The 9,972-nt window shown below is 32.5% G+C and overlaps 1 long non-coding RNA gene across 1 annotated transcript in view; it reads left to right on the forward strand.

Moving 5' to 3' along the window:
• The window catches only part of LOC110262624, an 18,332-nt gene extending 8,828 nt beyond the window's left edge, over window positions 1–9,504 (forward strand). The window contains exons 2-3 of the long non-coding RNA XR_002347502.1: window positions 6,121–6,124; window positions 9,358–9,504. This is a non-coding gene — a long non-coding RNA (uncharacterized LOC110262624). The remainder of the gene's footprint in view (window positions 1–6,120; window positions 6,125–9,357) is intronic.

Raw genomic sequence — 9,972 nt, forward strand, 5'->3', positions numbered from 1 at the left:
TGATGTAAATGGTTAAAATTAATAATTAATTTGCTAATGAGTATGTGTATGATTGTTTTGAAGCCAAATAATTGTATGTTTGTTTGTTGTGTGCTGTTAATTAATACAAGAAAATAGAGGATAAAATACACTTGTTTTCTTGTATTTTGAAGGTAGTTGCATCTTTGATACCAACCATATGGAACCAAGTAAAGAAGTCACATCACTACTATAAAAAGATGGATATGAAATGGACACTTAAAATGAGAAAAGGTTTTATATATGTGTTTCGTTTGTGGGTACTTAGCTTGAAAGAATAATTTTATAATATTATTTAGAAAATCACTTTCATAAAGATACTAAAAATGTCGTTTTTTAAAGACGTTCATACATGTCATGTTATTATTGGATATTCTTATTAAAATTGGTTAATAATTTATTTTTTATTATAAACTAGAACAAAATCGATTTATTATAGCAACAATAATAAATCCAATTGTCTGCATTATAATTATTAGACCCGATTTGATCCGATCGAATTATATCATCTAAATCGAATATCTTTAAATTTTTTGATAAAAATATAATTATATCCCTGATTTTTTGTTTTTCAGACATTTAAATCCCTAAATATTTAAAAATACAATTAAATTCCTAAAAAAAATTGAATTTATTGTTATTGTTATAAAAAAATCGGTTTTATTCTAATTTGTTAAAAAATTCAAAAATAACCGATTTATTAATACGTCTAATAATAATGCGATACGTAAATGTCTTTACAAAAAGACATTTTACGTATCTTTATGGGAGCATCTCCCTATTATTTAACCCAATATATTTATATTTCTATGACCTTTAAAGCCATGAGTGATTAGATAAAATATTTTTTATGTAATAATACAGCCTTAAAGTGACACTTATTTATCCTATTTTGTATTGATTTAAGATATTATTCCAAATAGTTTTTATATATAAAACAAGTCAAGAGAAAGATAGTCAATAGTACTATTTATATACCAAACATTTTACACATACACGTCAAATTTAAATAATGTTCCCCGTAGAAGTTGATCCAAAATGTCAATAAAAAAATAAAATTTGTATACAAATTAAATTTCTATGTAAAGTGTGAATATATGAGTTAGGGATGTTACCATTCCAAGAATGAGCATGTGATGTGAGTGAAGATGAATCTAATTACCATAAGTCTCGGACACATGCCAAGCACGTGCTTCCATTAATGCCCCACAGTCCCACACACACCATCATTCATTCATATGAAACTTCTTTATTTTCCACCGAGCCTTTGGAAGATTCAACAATCTTTTCATTTTCTTTTTTTAAAACAAAAAACAACTAAAATAAAATGAGAGAATATATATATATATAAGGAATAAGTATTATTTTGATCCCTAACGTTGAGGGTCAAAATTAAAACTGTTTCAACGTAAATTTTTTTATTTAGAATCATCCTTAACGTTTTTTTTCGTATTAAAATCTCCTGCCACTGCTGTACTACCTATGTCGTCGCTCCGTCGTCCATGAGCTGCCGGTGGTCCTGCTTCGACTTCTGCATCTGCTTCTTCTTCTGCATCTGCTTCTTTTTCTGTATCTGTTTTTGTTTGTGTTGATTTTTTCTGCTTTTTGCTTCTACTTGTGTTGATTTAGTTATTGAATTTGTTGAATTTGTGTTGATTTGTTGAATTTCTGATTCTTTGATTTGTTGAATTTCTGCTTCTGCATTTGTTTCTGCTTTGTGCCTGATATTGTTATTCTTGTTGGTGTTGGTGCTGGTGCTGGTGGTGGAGGTAAAGGTGCCGGTAGTGGTGGAGGGTATTTTTGTCCAGAAAAAATTAAAAGAACGATTTTAATACGAAAAAAAACATTAAGGATGATTTTAAATAAAAAATTACGATGGAGACGATTTCAATTCTGACCCTCAACGTTAGGGACCAAAATAATACTTATCCCTATATATAATAACATCAAATGTAGTACTTGTTCATATTTTGGCCAAAAAATACAGCCAACCCTAAAATGAATAAAACTCAATTTAAAAAAATTTACCCAACCTCATGGAGGTCGGACACGACGACATGGAACTAGCCCTATTTATCTAAATAAGTAACTGACTCCTAAGATATTTCCTAGTAATCTAGAAATGAGATTTTAACAACTTCTCTAACAAAAAGGAACGGTTATCCACCATAAAAAATTAAAACTACTCTAAAAAGTAGTTATTGATTCTATTATAAATAATACACTGACACCCTTAGATATATTCAGAACCCAATCTACTAAAAACCTACTTAAAATTTTTGCTAATTTAAGAATTAGAATCCCTTGTAGGTACCATCTTCTCCTTCTTACGAAGAACTTGGACGGCAGAATCTCGGAACCAACAAAAGTTAGACGCTGTCCAAAAAAGTCTAAACCTCACATTCAGTTCCAAAAATAACCTAATTTTAAGTAATCATCGGAACAATACTTATTTCAAATTATTTTTTTGAGATCAAATCTAAGAAAATACATGATTAAAGCAAACATATTTATTAATAATTATATATTGAAAGTGTGTTATCACGAATTAATTTAAAAAAAATTTAGATGAAAAAATAAATTTTTGAATAATTTAACTTTATTCTCGACCTATTATTCTCAAAATAAGGATTTTATGGCTTCTATTAACAAACTTAAAAGTTGCTCAACTGTAGAATTATATCTAATGAGAATGTGGGGAAAGAAGAATGTGAATCTTAATTACGTCAGTTGTTGCCTCTCCTTCTGATGGAAAATTATATTTTCAAGGAATTTCGACAAACAAGTTAATACAAGAATAAAAAATTCTAAGATTTTTGTTATGTTAGAAAAATATTTGTAAGTCGTGTTTGGTATTTATAGTAGGAGTATAAATTTTCTTCATTTTTTTCAATTGAAAATTTGACTAAATTTTTCTTTTGGTTCCTGAGATTTACACGATTATTTATTTTGGTTTTTGAAATTTAAAATTATTTATACTGATCCTCTAGATTTAGATCCGGATATCAAAATGGTCCATCAATTCTTTCCGGCGATGACTAGGCAAACAGAGTGCTGAGATGGCACTCTTCCTACCACACTAGACGATGAAGAAACGGCGTCGTTTACCTTTTGGCGCCCAAATAAGTAGAAAATGTCGTCGTTAATGCATATGAAGGGAGAAAAACGGTTTTGACCCAAATAAAGTATTCATCATTTTCTCTACTTCCATCATTCTTCTTTATCTCTAATCAATGGCGTCAGTGAAGGATTTCTAAAATCATTTATCATCCAGGTTGAATTAACGCATGGCTAGGTTAGAGTGAAAATCACAGTGTTTCAAAGGAATAGGAGGTTGCTCTCCTCTCGTTCTTAACCAAGATAATCGTTAATGCTGGAGTTTAGTGATTTTATTTTTTTAAATTTATTTTTGAAATGCATGTATGATTGTATTCTATATTGTTAGTGTTCTTGTCAATAGAAAACCTTTATGTTTTGTTGCTACTATTTTTTCTAAGGTTTCTTTAATTGCTTATACGTTGGGTTGGGTTATTAGGGGTGCTCTATTTTTTATGAATGAAACATGGGATGATATTGATGGGGTTAGTGCTATGCAATTTTAAACTAGTTTTTGAATTTTGGTTTTCATCTTTGAGTTGTTTTAAAACTTACACTGAATATACATGTTGCTGAGAGCATTTATTAACAAAAGTCTATAAAATAGAAACTGAAAAATGCTCTGACATTTTGAAGAAAATAATTGCAATTGAAATCTTAAAAGAAAATTATTATTGATTATTGTGATCAGTTACTACTGTAGTAATACTTCGGTGGAGTAAATTTTGATAAAAAACCAAAATCTGCATGTACTCATCTATAAAAATTTTTACTATAATTTTATCCATAACTAAGCATGTTACTATATTGTCCAATTGAAATTATATGTATCTTCTTCTACTTGAGGCAGTTCTACTAAGAAAAAATAACTAAATGTATGCTGAAAAAGAAAAAAAAAATATTTTAAGTAGTGAAAACTATGTGTATACCAAGAACGATGAAAATTGAGATAGTAATACAGTTATGTACAAATTTATGTTAGAATTTTAGTAATATTTTATTTTTTTAAGTACTAATGTGCAATAATCTATAGAAATTGTACCAATATATATTAGAAAATTATATTAGATGTTTTCAATGTTCATCTAAAATTTAATTTTGTCCAAAAATTTAAAAGTTTTAATTGTATTATTTATATTTCTAAAGCATTTTACTTTTTTAAAATAAGAGTATCAAATAAGTACTTAAAAAAAGTCGGATAAAATTTTATCTACAATTTTATGTAAACCTTAATTACATTACATTCAATTTTCAACAAATGAGTATACAAATGAGTACTTAAAATGTTAAAACCTTTGTGGAGAACTTGATACTTTATAAGAAAATATAAATCTCTATTTATTTTTATTTATTTTTTTCTGTTTTTTAGAGTTCTGCAATTTTAAACTGAGTTTTGGATTTTAGTTTTTAGAAGTATGCAAAAAATAGTGTATAATGTATACTATTTGTCTGTGACTCATGATGTTAATGTTACATAATTTTAATCTAAGGTTATATTCTCTCTTTTTTTATTGTATAGATGACTGAATTTATTGATATCATGATACATCACGGGGATAATTTCTAAAAAAATGAAGATGACAGACTGGTTTATTCTCCAGATAACAAAGCTTGTTTGGGTGATTTTGATGTGGACACTCTGGACATATTTTATGTGAGAAACTACTATAAAGAACTTGATTATGGTGAGATACAAAAGTGCTGGTGGCTTGTGCCTAGGAGGAACCTAGAAGTTGGTTTGAGGAATCTAGATAACGATAATGAACTTATGGAAATATGTTACCATGCTCAGAGAAACAAAGGGTTGGTTGAAGTATATTATGAGTATAGTGTCTCACTTCCTGAGGTATTAGAAGGTAATACCAGTGTTATCTACTTGGACGAAGATGTTGGACAGGACCAAATGAGGCTCCAATTTCCAATTCTAAACTCACTTTAGTTGATGCTCCCTTTCCAAATTCTAAGCTAAATGAACAAGAGTCTAACTCCAAACCTAAACCACAACCATCTAAGCCTACCAATATTTTTAATAAATCCAACAGCACTACCAAGTCCCTTATACCTTCCATGATCACCATGCTTATCAACATCACCAAATTCACAAGCCTAACTAAATACACCAAGTCCACTAACCCAAAAATATCCTCCAAGCCCTCTAACCCAAAAAAGTCCACCAACTCCACAAGGGCAAAAAATTCCACCAAGTCCACCCAAGTCAGAAAGCCTTGCACAAGGTCTGCTTCCAAGAGAGGAGTAGCACATGTTCCTCAAGCCTCAGTTCATGATGATGATTCTTTTGACTCTTATAAAAGTGCAGAAGATGAATTATATAGGCCAAGTTTGGAGGATAGTTCTTCATCTTCAGATGAAGGGTTTGTGCCTGTCACAGGTAAGAAAAATTCTCTTAAGTATAAACATGCTCCTGCCTCTACATTTGCAAAATTTAAGGAAAAGATTGTTATTGAAGATGATGGAATAGTGGAAGATGTCTCAGATGGTAAAATTGACATTGATTTTGTTGGTAATACGAGTGATGGTGCAGACTTTGGACTTGATCCTGGTGCTGATTCTGATGGGGCTAATTTGTGACATTCTGAAGAGATGAAGACCCCTTCCAACTCTGATGAGGAGCTAACAGATGTTGACTTAGATGATGGTTGTTCATTGTTTAGAGAGGAAGGTAGGTTTGGAGAGTTAGTGCTGTAGGTTGGTATGAAATTTACCACCAAATGAGAGTTCAAAGAGGCTGTTAAAGAGCACACAATTCAGGAAGAAAAGAGGATTAGATTAAAAAAAAAATAATAGCAAAAGAGTGAGGGTTATGTGTAAAGTAAAGGAATGTCCATGGCCGGTATATGTCTCAAGAAACCTTAAGGATACTTGTTGGCAAATAAAAACATTCAACAATGATCACACTTGTGCTAGAGAGGATAGAAATAGGGCTGCCAATAATAATTGGGTGTGTAGTAAATTGGTGAAAATGTTAGAATGTACCCAAATTTCAAGCATTGTGAGGCAATGACATATTTCAAGACAAGATTTGATCTTACTTTGAATAAAAATTTAATTTCTAGGGCATTGTATGATGCGAGAGGTATCGTGTATGGTGATGAAAAGAAACAGTACATAATGGTGCGAGACTATGGTCTGACATTACTAAAAGCCAATCCTGGATCAACTATTCAGATTGGCACCATTCCTCAACCAGATGGAACCGTTATATTTGATAAAATGTAGGTATGTTTAAGTGGCTGTAAGGATGGGTTCAAAGCTAGATGTAGGCCATTAATTGAGTTGGATGGTGCCTTCCTCAAGACTCAATTTGGTGGCCAAATTCTATCCGCGGTTGGGCAGGATGCCAATCATCGTATATATGTGATAGCCTGGGCAGTTGTTGATGTAGAAAACAAAGAAAATTGGAAATAGTTTCTCGCATTACTTCACCAAGGCTTAGGATACTACAAAGACAACAGATGATGCTTCATATCCGACATGCAGAAGGTAACATTTACATAAGCTTTTCAACCATAATTTCAATGTCTGAGCCATAACTGAAAGTGAGGGACTGTTATAGGGATCGATAATATTAATTAGGGACTTTTCTAATGGCGAGTCTTATGCATATGAGATTACATTGTTCATTTTTGTGGCAGGGTCTGATTCCTGTATTGCAGGAGGTGATGCCTGGAGTGCATCATCGATTTTATGTCTGGCATTTGTGGAGAAACTTCAACAAGAACTGGAAAGATATGAAATTAAGGGGTTTACTATGGGAATGTGCTTGGGCTACCACATTCTAAAAGTTTAGGGATACCATAGACAAGATCAAAAGGATTAATGAGGATGCTTGGAAATATCTAGACAAGTGGCTAAGAGAGTCATGGACTAAGTGCCAATTTAGTCATAACCCAAAGTTGAACAGCATATGCAACAATGCATGTGAGGTGTTCAACTCCAAAATTAAGGAAGTAGAGCAAAGCCTATCATTACTTTTTTGGAGGAGGTCCGAATATTTGTCATGAGAACCATCGCAAGGAATAAAATCAAATTGAGCAACCATATTGAAAAACTACCACCAGTTATCAAGAGTAGGTTGGAGAAAGTGAGAAAGGAATCTAAGATTGGCACCCTATATGGACAGGAGATGATGGATATGAAAAATTTGAGGTTCATGGATATCCCACAAACCATGTTGTTGATCTGGAAAAGAAAATTATGTATATGCCAATTTTGGATGCTGACAGGTAATATTTATAGTGTTTGGACTACTTTTTCTTTTAGTATTGTTATCTCAATATTTTCATATTTGCTGGATTATTATAGGAATTTCTTGTGTACATGCATGTGCTGCCATTCTAGGGTGAACATGCCACCAGAAGATTTTTGTTATACATTGGTGACAATGGAATCATACAAGACAACATATAACTACCACATAAATCCAATACATGGAAAACCTTTGTGAAAAGTTTTAGAGTTCAATAAGCCACTTACACCAAAGGTTAAGAGGCTACCAGGAAAATTGGAGATGAAAAGAAGAATGGACTCTGATGAAAAATATGGAGGTGGAAAGAGATCAAGACTTGACACTAAGAAAAATGATAATACTCATTTGAAAAGGCAGCTTAAAAAATTTAGTTGCAGTTACTAGTGATAAAGGTCACATCAAGAGAGACTGCAAAAAGAAGAAATTGGTTGATGCAGTTACTACAGCTGCTGCTGCTACGGTTAAGACTGCTGAAAAAAATAAAAAAGGGGAAGGAAAAAGTGATCCACCAGCTGATCAAACATGTGCTGCTGCCCCTGATGGAACCAACCAAGAAGCTGAAGAAGGAAATGTGCCACCTACTGATGCAACACCTATTGCTGAAGCAGCCAGTGATATCCAACCAGTCGAAATTCAATTGTCTCAACCCACCTATTCTGAACAATAGAACTCTCAGCATGTAAATATATAAATGACATTATTATATCATAACATGTTACTGTAAGCTGACTTCGAAACCTGAATATTTTTACATCATATAGGTTACTAGAAATATAAAGCCTGCAAAGTTACCGGCAATAAGAAGAAGTTCTCCACCAGCAAATTCTGCCACAGTCAATCCATTGCAGGGTGCTAGCTCAGGAACAACATCAAGAATGACAAGTATCATGAAGTTTGTGCCTACTCTCAGTTTCAAGGCACCGAGAAAGAAAATTTGAAGAAATTAATTAAATATATTTAGAAAAGTTATGAACATTAGTATGTGGCACTAGATCTTTGGTATTTTGTTAAAATTTAGACAATTTAGACAATGGCTACTTAGATTAGCCCTCTTAAGATATGGTTGTTTTGTTATCTAACTAGATCTTTTGATGCTAATACTCATGATGCTTATTTTTGCATCTCTTTTGTTCAACTATAATAATTACTTTAATATGACTCAGGATGGTTGGTTTAAGTTGCTTTATGCAACCCTATTTAAACATAGGTTAGCTTTGTTAGTTTATGTATCTTTTTTGTTGTTGAATCATGTGTGAGTGACAAAAGTTATACAAATTAAACTATTAATTCAATTCAAATATTTATTACACAATACACCTTCCATTACATCACATTATACATGAATCTTCTCCATCATTTTTACTTCAAAATCTGTAACAAATCAATGACAAAAACACCACCATCATGAACACAGCTACCAGCAACAAATGGATCATGAATTTTTGACTCCTTACATTAGCTTTCAAACTTCCAACCCTCATTGCTAGGTTCATCTTCATTTCACCATTGACTTTGTTAGAATTTGCTATCTCAACACCTTCATCTTGTCTAATATCAGCCCAAACAAACATACCACACCGAGTCTTTTCTCTTGTCTGAAATCAACCGACCAAAGATGAAATGAAACAAACGAACAAACAAACAAAATTCACATATGTTTAACTTACATTATAATTGAGACATCCAAAAAATGGCTTGTTTGGATTTGATTATGTTCTAGACCATTGCAGAACTGGACGGCTGCCACACCCACACCATTCCAGCACCTTCGCACTTTTGTTCTGTCTTTGCGACCTGACCTAGTTACTGTTCGAAGGAGAGCGAACCGAGCTTCTATATGCGGTACTTCGACCACCCATCATGGTGCCTCAACTAATAGCGACGAATGACAAATCTTTAACAAGGAGAAGAGCAACAATAACAAGAACATAAAGAGGAATAAAATGACAAGAGGAAGGAGGAGAAGCTTGAAGAAGAATCTAACTCAGATAAATAATAAGATAATTAGGGTTTCAAGGACTAAATTGGGTATAAATACAACTCTCGCCACGTCAGCTAGCCGTTGCAGCGTCCAGCATGGTAAGGAGGATGCCATCTCAGCACTCCATTTGCCTAGTCATCGCTGGAAAGAGTCGAGGCACCACTTTGATGACCGGATCTGAATCTGGAAGACCAGTATAGGTAATTTTGAATTTCGGGGACCAAAATAGATAATCGCGTGAATCTCAGATACCAAAATGGGGATTTAGTCTGAAAATTCTCTTATAATAGATCTTTTTATAATTTAGTAGAATACAGTTTTTTTTTTGTCATTATACTACTCACACATTTATACATTCATATTTTGGAAATTTTTATACCTCATCTCAGTCTTAACTTAAATTTGAACCTAGTGCAGCTTGTTTAAAAGGCAATCTTATTTATCACTTAGTTTATATCTTTGCTGCATGATTCTAGTATTTGAAGCATAATCTTTACTAGGTCATGGTGCGGCCCTAGTCCATTCATAGTGAGCTAGTCAGCTAGCCATAATAAAAGTTTACTAAATCCCTAAAGTGGTCTTTCTAGATTTTATCCATGCACCAATTTGA

The sequence above is a fragment of the Arachis ipaensis genome, chromosome B05, assembly GCF_000816755.2.
Source record: "Arachis ipaensis cultivar K30076 chromosome B05, Araip1.1, whole genome shotgun sequence".
In the NCBI taxonomy this organism is placed as follows: domain Eukaryota; kingdom Viridiplantae; phylum Streptophyta; class Magnoliopsida; order Fabales; family Fabaceae; genus Arachis; species Arachis ipaensis.